The 11,379-nt window shown below is 38.3% G+C and overlaps 1 pseudogene; it reads right to left on the reverse strand.

The window, feature by feature from the left end:
* LOC101648297 overlaps positions 1–8,384 on the reverse strand; it is a 15,063-nt pseudogene extending 6,679 nt beyond the window's left edge.
* Between the last annotated feature and the right edge of the window lie 2,995 nt (positions 8,385–11,379).

Raw genomic sequence — 11,379 nt, forward strand, 5'->3', positions numbered from 1 at the left:
GGAGGAGATGGGTCACTCTCAGGGTTCAGTGTAGCAGTAATAAAATTCACAACCTTCCTCTAGTTCTTAGGCGCTTTCTCCCCCCAACTACCGTGATCCCAATTCTACCTTGCAAACCTGGTTAGACCAGAGGATGCACAGCGGTACAGATAGGGACTGGAAACAAAGGCAATCTAGGAAAGCTGAGCCCCTCGGGACCAGCGGTGAGAGTGGCGATACCGCGAGGCAAGTGGGAGTAGAAAGGGGCAATCAATCACAGGGATCTACATGTAACCTCTCTGGGGGATGGGCAGTGGAGAAGTGGGTGAAGGGAGATGCCGGGCAGTGTATGATAAGATAATATAATAATTTATAAATTATTAAGGGTTCATGATAGAGGGGGGAGCGGAGAGGGAGGGGGAGGAAGAAAAAGGGAAATGAGGAGCTGATTCCAGGAACCCAAGCAGAAAGCGAATTTTGAGGGCGACAAATGTATAAGTGTGCTGTGCATAATTGATGTATGTATGGATTGTGATAAGAGTTGTATGAGCCCCAATAAAATGATTTTTTTTAAACTATATGATTTTGTCCCGAGTTTCCACATTTTTTAATAATCATGACAGATCAGCAGCTATAATAATAGTCACAGAAGAAAACATTACTCCTTCATTTTTTATTTCACAGTGATTAATTTTCAAAGTAGAGAAAGAGTTTTGTCAATGAACTTTTAGAGAACAGAATTAGTTTGAGTCAAGTGCAAGTCAAATAAGCAGACAATCAAAGGAGAAACAAAATCAAGTAGTTTGAAATCCTAGGCTATTAGCTTTTTCTGATTCTTGACTGGGCTACAAGAAGTGATCATTATCCCTTCATGAACAAATCTGAGGACGTAGCACACAGCTGAGATTAAGAAATGGGAAATTGCTCAGAGTAATCATTATTTCACCCCGATTAACCAAAAACTAATGGGCTAGGTTTTGAAGTAGCACTTGTTTTATTTCCTGTTGTAATTTCCTACTTAATTTTAAGGATTATTGTGAAAGCATACCTGTGAGTTATGGCGTCAGCCTACTGGAAATGCTATGTCCTGAGAGTCATGGGCTTATCACTAAGTGTCCTGCTAAAACAGAACAGCTGACAGCACTTTCAATGTACGTCTCTGGGTCATGCCATCAATTGCATGCTTTATGTTGCTTGAAGATTCCAGATAATCAGAATAAAATAACAAATCTTCTTCCATTAGTTAAACATATTACAAAATGTTTGCATTAGGAATGCAGTATATTTTCTCCTTTGCTTTTACAAGACACAGAAATTAAGTTAATTAAAGGGAGAGGTTGAACATGTGGGAAAGAATTTCTCCATCGAGTGATTTTAAATAAATCGGTCTTTTGGATTCCATTTCTATGTCCTGCAGGAACAAGTCATTACTAACAAAAGGTGGCCATTGCACTTCCTTGCTCAAATTATACCTTTAGTGATTACAGCTTTCAAAAAGTGTTAATGTGGAGTGTAAACAAAATTATGTCCTCTGCATATCACAAGTTGATATTCAAACTTCCTCAAATCCTGGTGACAGATTCTTTTTTATTGTAGTCCATCTTCTCTGATTCTTTGTTTAGTATATAGATTGAATAACTGTAGTGAAAGGATACAACCGTGACATACACATTTCCTGATTTTAAAACACACAGTGTTCCCTTACTCTGTTTAAATAACTTGAAAAATACTTGCAACACTTACTGACTACAACTTTTAATATATATTAAACCTTAACATAAATAAAACAAATATCCCCACAACGTGATCCATCAGCAATATCATGATAAATGCAGAAATTATTGAAATTGTAAAGGCTTTTATTTTATTAGGATCTATAATCAACACCCAGTCAAGAGAGCAAATGTATTGTATTGGGTAAATCTGCACAAAAGACCACTTTAAAAACAAAGACGTCTCTTTGAAGACTAAGATGCACCTGACCAATTTCAATTGCCCCGTGTTTATAAGAAAACAGGTCAAGAAATAGGAAAGCCCAAAGAAGAACTGATGCCTTTGAATTATGATATTGAAAATAACATTGTATATACCGTGAACTGTGAGAAGAATGAGCAAATCAGTCCTGGAAGAAATACTGCTGGAATGATCCTAAAATTCTAAGATGGCAATGCTTGGTTTCATGTACTTAAGGTATGTTATCATTAGAGACAAGTTCCTGGAGAAAGACGTAACACTTGGTAAAGGGTCATAGGTTAAGAGGAAGAAGCTCAATGAGATGGGAAGACACAATAGATAATATAGAGTTGTTATGAGACAGAACCAATTCAATGGTACCTAATAACTACAACAATAGTAAATGCAGTTTGTTAATTATATGATATTAAAATAGTCTCATGAAGTCATTAATATCATATTAAGATAATAGTCAATAAACTTATTTAAATAAGTTTAATAAAGGTTAATATATTAAAGATAATATAAAATTGTATTCGGTGATAATAATAGCTAGTTATAGTACCAACATGAGATTTAAAATAGTCTATAAAAGCTACAGTATGAGGAAATACCTCCAATTCTGATATTAAGTCAATAGCATTTTTCTTCTCTTATAAATTTCCTTGATAAACTTAAAAACACAAGTTCACCAAATATACACAAGTTTGACTTTTGGCCTTCTGCCACATTATTTTTAAAAATACATATGTTAACACAAATTAATATTTGATTCAGGAAAAGTGTTTGGGTTAGCTGTAACCAAATAGTTGCTGTGCATTGAAATATGTGGTTTTAGGATTCCATGAAGCAGGTGCCATTAGTCTCTCTAGGTCTCCATTCACCATCCATAAAGAGTGGGGGATCTTTATTGTACTTTCCAAGTTGATTATTTATTGAAGTTTTTTGTTTTATATACTGAATATGTCTTGACCACTGGCTAATGTCTACCTGCCAGTCATAAGTTTTTCACTGAGTAATCGCTCAGAAATGGCCAGCCTCTTTCTTCTTCCTAGTCTTTCCTTAGCCTGGATGTTCCAACCAAACTTGTTCATCTGCTGGTATTTGAAATACAGGTAACATATCTTCCAACATCAGAGCAATATGCAAGCTACTACTTATGACAAATTGACAGTAGAGTGGTGGTACTGTCCCATCTTGGTTAGTAAATATTGATTTTTCTGACTGATATTGGAAATGCACTACTAACTAATTGTTTTTCAAAGACAGCATCAAGCCTTGAAACTAAGTAGTAAACCTAATTTATCTATTTTATGGGATTTGTGGTTTTGCATCTATGTGACAAAACCAAAAATTATTTAGATATAAACAAGTCACTCTATAGAATGATTGGAAGATGACCAAACTATGTTTTAAATAAAATTAAATCAACATCCCTTAAGATATTTAAAACCTTTTGATCAGTGTGGTAACCTTACCACTAGACTCCCTTAAGGTTAGGTCCCTGAATTTCCAAACTGATTGGCTAGTTTCTGGGACTGATTGATAGGTGTGGCGAAACCCACAGGGGATGATTTGTATAAAGGGAATTACTGGCTTTGAAAACACAGCTATTAACCTTGAGCATCTTTAATCGCCCACCAATTAAGCATAAGCACCCTTAAGCTTCCAGTGATTAACCTTTATTACCCCAAGTTGTACCCAAAGGCTCTCCTATTTACTTAGAGATAAAATAACAGAATGACAGACTGTAATACTATTAACCTTTTCAGGGTATATATTTTTTTCCCACTGATTTTGTTGCTCTGTTTTTGTGTTTGTTTTTTGTTAAGACTTTATTGCTCTCACAAATGTGTTGCTTGCTAGTTTATATACTGAAAAAGAAAAAAAAAAGACCTAAAGTGACTAAAATATTTGAACCAAGGGCCTTGGGCAAAACTGGCCCTGAAGAAACAATCTCCTGTCTGGTTTAACAGGAAAAACAATCAATAGACTAAGTAAGAGGCAAGAGATCTGGATTTTAGTTCATAATGAACAGAAAGAATGACTGAGGAATCCCAGAATCTCTCTGGGTCTCAGTTTCCTCAGCTATAAATTGAGGACAATTGTATTAGATGATCCCTAATATTCTTTTCAAAGGAAGTCCTGCTGCTGTGGTGGGTTATACTTCGGGCTGCTAACTTCAAGATCACCAGCTCTAACCCACCAACCATTCTAAAGGAGAAAGATGAGGATTTCTGCTCCCCATAAAGAGTTACAGCCTACAAAACCCACAGAAACAGTTTTTACTCTACCCTGTAGGGTTGCTATGAGTTGGACTAGACTTGAGGGCAGCAAATTTGGGATGGGAAATGCTCTTTTCAGGCATCGTAGTGGATCAGTGGTTAAGTAGTTGGTTGTCAACTGGTAACTTCTAGTTGCTCCGTGAGAGAAAGATGTGGCAGATCACCTTCATAAAGAAGATGTGGCAGATCACCTTAGCAATCTACAGGGGCAATTCAAATCTGTCCTAGAGGGGCATTATGAGTCAGCAGCAATTCATAGGCTATATAGATGTGGTTTTGGGTTTGCAATGTTCTTTTCAGCTGACATACTCTGGGAGTCTCATCTATAATTCTATGATGAGCTAACAGGCACTCATTAAGACAAGCCATTTGATTTGGGTACAGAATGATGAAGACAGGTATGCTCAATTACTCTTCTGATTGCATTTGAACATTATCCGGTTGCCAGAGTAAAAACCAGAAAATTATAACACAGGCATGCTAGCAACTGAGTAATTGTTCAGGTGTTGAGTATTTCAGAGACCCTAACCAAATTTTTAATACTTAAAGTTTTATAGTTTGTTTTAGGGGGAAGAGGAGCCTCAAATTCAAATATAACTTATGGACATTTATTAATCTTAAACAAAACAAAGGGAAGACAAAGACAAATCATCCTGCTGAAGGAGACCATCAGCATGACACCATAATGGTGTCCAAGGATTCTGTTTTCGGTATATGGAACCCAGGATTGATGAACCTATTGGAACAGCAAGTAGAATAAGGGGTACAGTGGTGGAGGATAAAAGAGAGACGATGTCAAGCAGTCCATGTAGAAAAAGAATATTTGGAAACTGATTGTGGTAGCAATTATACAATTCTATAGGGCATGATTGAAATATGGAATAATATGATATATGTATTAAATCCCAACTCATAATAATACAAAAAGAAAGATCACTTAAGTAGAACAAAGGTGAACAAAGGAAACTCAAAAAATTTTGATGGGTAGCAGATCAATTCTTGCACACGTGGGACTACAGAAACCAGAAAGGGATCAATCTTGTACATTTTTCTAACTTTCAAAAGTTGCAGTTTAGAAAAGTTTACAAGATTACATCGAGACTCTCTGATCAAATCAAGCTAATATTCATGACTATTCAACTCTAGTATTCCAATGTCCATTGATAGCATGCCCAGGCAAGTCTCTGAGGGTGAGGCTGCCTCCTCATTGGGCTGGTGAGGGGAGTGATAGTAATCCAATTTCAAACACATGCTGCCTGAGTGCAAAGTTTTTCGTATCGCTGGTCAATGTATCAAACTCACGGACGTCTAGTTAATTCTGACTACTCATAGCAAACCTATGTAGAGACTCAAATATGTATTTGATGCTCTCACGGTAAACTGGAGCCTTCCACAAACCTAGTCCTCGGAATTTCTTGAATACAAGGTTGGGATTTATAGATTTATGGGGGAGCAATTGCTTTTTAGCTACTGTGAAGCCATTTTAATTCCCCTAAAGCTCCAGTTTCCAGTGTCCATGGAATTGAGATCACCTAGCCAGCCTTTAGGAGTCCTTTTGAACCTTGCATAAACTGATTTTTTTTAAGTTTCCTCTAAGTTAAATACTAGATTCATGAGCATCTTAATTGCTATGAGTTGGAATTGGCTTGATAGCAGGGAGTTTGGTGGTGGTTTTAAGCATTTTATTTGAGACTTTTGCCTTAGGCATTGGACTCCTATGAAGAATCATATCTGTTTCCATTGAGGGAGGCAGGAACTCTAAGGTCAGATTGGACGCTGAGATTTAGGGTAAATTATTATTAGGTAAACACTCTGCTGTGGTCTTTTCCCATAGCAATGATGATAAGGTGCAGTATAATAGTTGCTAGATGATTCCCTATCTCAAGCATCCTTGCAGAAATGTTATGGGGCCCTGGTGGAATAGTATGTTGGGGTGCTGTGTTAGTCTGGGTACTTTGGAGAAACAAATCCACAGCAACTCATGTATAAGAGAGAGTTTTATATAAAGGAAATGTGCATCACGAAAACATCCCAACCCAATGCTGCCCAAGCCCACAAGTCCAACATTAACCCATTAACCAAACACAAGTCCACAAAGTCCTCCACCTCACAAAACAGAGGCAATGATGCTGACTGCAGGAGGAAAGCTGAGTCAGTGAACGAACAAGCATCTCAGCACTAGCAGGGGTCTCCACATGGCTGCTCCAGCACCCAGGGCTGCATCGGGATAGGTCCATGTAGCTTCTCCTTGGGGATGTCTTGTAGGAAGTCAATCTTGCAAGCTGAAGCAGGGAACTGCTAAGGCAGCTGCACCCGGTGCAACCATCACAAAGCAAGAGACCTGAGAGCTAGAAAGGCGAGGCTCACCACCCATTTATCCCTCCGCCTTTCAATTAGCCCCACATGTGATTATCGGCCAGGCTGGCACAATTAACTCCGGTGCCAACCACATGGACAAACATGCCAGCTGTGCTGCAGGGGAAAGATAAGGCTTTCTCGTCCTATAAAGAGTTACAGCCTTGGAAACCAACAGGTGCAGTTTTACCCTGTGCTTTAGGGTTGCTGAGTCAGAATGGACTCGATGCTCATGAGTGAGTGAGTTGAAAGGCTTCATAGTAAGATGAGGCCGGTTGATCCCCTAAAAATTTAAGCCTCAGAAACCCTATGGGGAAGTTCTACTCTGTTCCGTAGGGCCATTGTAAGTCCGAATTTTCTTGATGGCAGCGGGTTTGGTTTTGTCAAGTTGTTACTCCGATTTGAAAATTGTGTATTCAGTAACTCCAATTCATATCTATGACTGGCTGAATTTTTGTTTTGACACCACCACCATCCCACCACCCCATGCCTGCTATTTAGGAAATTGTTACTAGGCAGTGATTGGTGCCAGAAGAGAATTCCATCAGTCTAAAAGTAATACTTTCCATTCTTGGAGTAAAAGCAAATACATCAAGATATTATATTTTTCTGCTCAGTAATACATTTTCTATCACATTTGAAATGTCTTTAATACCAAAGAACAAGATCTACTAATGATCATATTGAAAGAGTAACATAATTTTGTTTGCTTCTTTTATTTTCATTTTCATTGTAAACCATGATAGAAATACCTTAACATACATTTGAGTGTGAAAAGGTCGCCCTGAGCATAGAGGGTCTGCACCTAGAGACAGATTAAAGGGAGCAATGACTTGCTCTGAAAGAGAAAACAGGAAACTGTGTCATATATTTGCTCTTGTAAGAAAAGGGTGAAGAATATGGAGAGAGTGGAGGAGGCAGAAGGAACAAGAAACAACGTGGGAGGCTGAAGCCAGAGCTGTCAGAAATAGCCAAGAGATTTTATAAGAAAAGGGTTATCTAATATGCAGTTTAAAATCCCTTGTATTGCTGACACAAGATTCCCTACCTTCATCATAATCCTTCAGAGAGTTTTGCTATACAGACCCTTCATGAGTGGCACCCACACAAAAGTGAAAAAGGAACTCCAAATCTGAATCAACACAGAGCAGAAATTAAGGAAACATCAAAACGCAAACTCATTGCAATCAAGTCAATTCTTATTCATCGTGCTTCCATAGGGCCCTGTACAAAAGGATATCGTGCTTGAGAAAGTGGTGGGGAGGCCCAAAAAGGAAGGGCCTTGATGAGATGGACTGACACAGTGGCTGCAAGAAGTGCTCAAGCATTAGGAACAGTGGTGAGGAGAGTGCAGGACCGGCCGTGTTTTGTTTTCTTGTGCATAGAGTTGCTAAGGATCAGAACCAACTCGAAGGCACCTAACAACAACAACTATAGGACAGAGTAGGACTTTCCTGGTGAGTTTCCTAGGTTGTAAGTTTTATAGGGGTGTAAAATTCCACATTATTTTCTCCCTTGGAGTGGTTAGTATGTTTGAACTACTAACCTTGTGATGAGTAGAGCGACTCATAATCCTTTATTCCATTAGGAAAAGGTATGCAAAATAGAGAGTAGAGACTAAAAACTAGATAGACATTAGAGACAGAGAAACCAAGCGACTATATCGATATCTGAGCCATATCTATATCTAAATCAATATCATCTTTACATATTTTGCCCAAGTATCCCCTTCTTTGATCCTGGTAGCCCAATTCCACTTACTTGGGATTTTCTCTTTTCTTCTACTTCTTGTGGTTCTTCTCGGTTGCTCATAGGAGCCTGCCCTACTCCACCTAGTTGAACCAACTGTTATTTCTCTCCGCAACCCCTACAGTAAATGGCCAGGGACTTGCCACTTGACTAAGAAATCTCACATGGCAGATAGATCTAGACATGGTAAGAACTGAAAAGGTTGAGACGTCAACTGGCGCTTAGTTTATGTAAAAATGTGAGCATATAACATAAAACTATACTTTATGCTGAAAGTATACTTAATTAACTAATTCACTAGGGCTTTATTCTTTTAAATTGTAGCTTAAATGTAACTCTGATACTTAAAGGCTTTGAGTAGAAAATTTGGAATTTTCAATGGAATGCTAATGAGAGGCTTGGGTGAAATGAGAGTCGCAGCGTCTGCAGAGAGGAATAAAGGTCCATAAAGTACCTAAAGAGGAAGAGAAGAGTCAAAAAGATTGATCACTTTCTTTGCAATTTTTCTGAAACAGTTTTGCCTCATTCTTATAAACTTTCAATGTTACAGAAAGTGACTTCAACTTAATGAAAGTAGATAGCCTCTTTTTTTTTTTCCTGTTTTGGTCCTTAAGTTCATTTTCCATCTATGGAGACAAACCAAACCGCCAACTGGAATTAGTCCGCTTGTGAGGCTCTAAGGTGCCTTTTGAGATCTCAAATTCTCTAGTGTTAAGATTTATGAATCATAAACAAAGGACTATGACAGGGTAGAAAAGTAATAAAGGTGTATTCAAGGCTTCTTCTAGCTGAGGGGGATTATTTTTTTGCTAACCAGATTCTTGGGTCATTGTTGTGCAGATTGGGTTAGTCAATGGACCTGAAAGAACTAAAACCAGATAGATTAATTTACCAAATTGATTAGAAGGGCTGAAAGGTCCTATGGAAGACAAGATTACAAGTGCAAAAGAGGAAAGCAGTGAGGTTTTAGGAAAAAGACGGAACTCCTGGCTTTGGAAAAAAGCTCCAGGTAGTCGTGCAAAAAAGGCAAAGGATCTATGGCAACAGTCTAGATGAGCTAAAAGAGGATTTTAGTAGCTAGAACGGCTCGAGAGAATTGTTTTAAATTTCGGTGAGTGTTTTGAATGGAAGGAAGCTCTCTTTAGATTGCTCTGTGAGACTTGAGGAAAGATTTATTGGCTTTTGAAAAGTGTTTTGTGGCATGAATCTCTGTGCTGATCCTAGCGCCACAAGGAAGTTTGACTTTACACATTACGTAACCAATTATTATGGGAGTAAAATTAATGTGGGGGCGTGCCTGACCTCCTCTGACTTCACAAGGGGGATGGAGAATCGAACTTCACAGCAACCTATGGCCAATTCCTGTAAGGCAGAAGTTAGACATTGCTTCCACCCTCTAACCTTCTTTACCCTACGCTGACCCCCACTGCTCCTCTGTTTCTCTGCTGGGCCCGATAATCCATTGCAATGGTCACAGAGAACTTGCAGACAATGCTCACACTCAGGGAGCTTATTAGTAAAATTCACAGGTTATAACCTGTCCAGGATGAGAACCAGCAGCTCTCCAGTAAGGAGTGCCTTTTCTCAGCCGTACCTATAGACACACCTTGGCCTCTGCCCAGCTCTGCCAAGCGTTACACAATTTCTTCCGTGTTGCAGATAAATGCCCAAATGTCACAACCTCTACAATAAACCTCAGCCCAAAGGCACTGAAATCTTTCTCCAGGAGTGCGCAAACCTATCTCGCCAGGCTGGGAAAGTTGCAGCATTGTTTCATTCTCGGCCTCTGCTACTACCAGTCATCACTGGATAACCACTTCTCTGCTATCAAAGAAGTTCAGCTCAGGAATCTGGAGACCCGAGGACTTACTCCACTCATGGCTCTTCTGTCTTGATGATAATGAGGGCCTTTGTTTCTGCTTCTGAGCTAGCTTCTTTTATATCTAGCGGGATGGCAAAACTGACTAATGCAGACATTAGAATCTCATATTCCATATTTTCATGCTCCCACCCAATCATTTAGTGGGATTTACGAAGAAGACTGGCTAGAAAAGCCATATCAAGTAATTTCACGTAACCACAATGGGTCTATTTTTTACTCATACATTTAAAAATAATCATTCTCCTCTACTTATTTTCTTTAAGTTCCTGACAATATGCATTCTTTTGCAAATCTCAAAATTCAAATGCATTGCCATCGAATTGATTCTGTCTCATGGTGACTCTATAAGATAGAGTAGAACTCCCCTGTGGCTTCCATGACTGCCCATCTTTATGGAACAAGCTTCCATTATCTCCTAAAATTATCTAGATATTCTTAGGGATAATTATTTTGCCTTCAACCAAGGAAACACTTGTTTAAGAAAAGAATAAAAAGGAGTATAAAAAAAGCCTTAATAACCAAGTAGAAACACAAATTCAGAAAAGTATAGGAAATCCCAAACACTAATAGTATTCTATTGGCAGCTCAGAAGTTAAATTTGCTAGAACCAAGATACCCAGCCACGAAACTGAAAACCCAAACTATGGTCTGTGTTATCAGCCCGTACACAGAATATTAGTCAATGCTAAAAAAAGAATGAGGTTCTTACTCATGCTAAATTGTATTGATGACATCTGAAAACATTATGCTAATTGAAAGAAGACAGACTCAAAAGATCGCATATCTAAAGTAGGTAAAATCCAGAGACAAGATAGATGATTTATTGCCCGGCACTGGGAAAGTAGGAATGAAGACTAATTACTCATGAGTATGAGATATCTACCGGGAGTGATAGTGTAAACTTAGATTCTGATGGTAGCTTCACAATTCAGTGAATATGCTACAAATTGGTTTGTACCTGTACACTTTAATAAGGTTGCATTTTATGGTCTATTAATTATATCTCAACAAATTTACTGTGCATGTAGGTTACTAACTTGTTTTCTGAATATAAAAGAAATATATATTCAAAAACACAATAGAAACATTCCAGGAAAATATATAGAAGAAACTAAAATGCTCATCACAGTCTCACACTCTCAAAAGTAATTCATTCATGGTATTTTACTGTAATGT

This window comes from Echinops telfairi, unplaced genomic scaffold (assembly GCF_000313985.2).
Source record: "Echinops telfairi isolate 266 unplaced genomic scaffold, ASM31398v2 ScPeMD7_6080;HRSCAF=6971, whole genome shotgun sequence".
In the NCBI taxonomy this organism is placed as follows: Eukaryota; Metazoa; Chordata; class Mammalia; order Afrosoricida; family Tenrecidae; genus Echinops; species Echinops telfairi.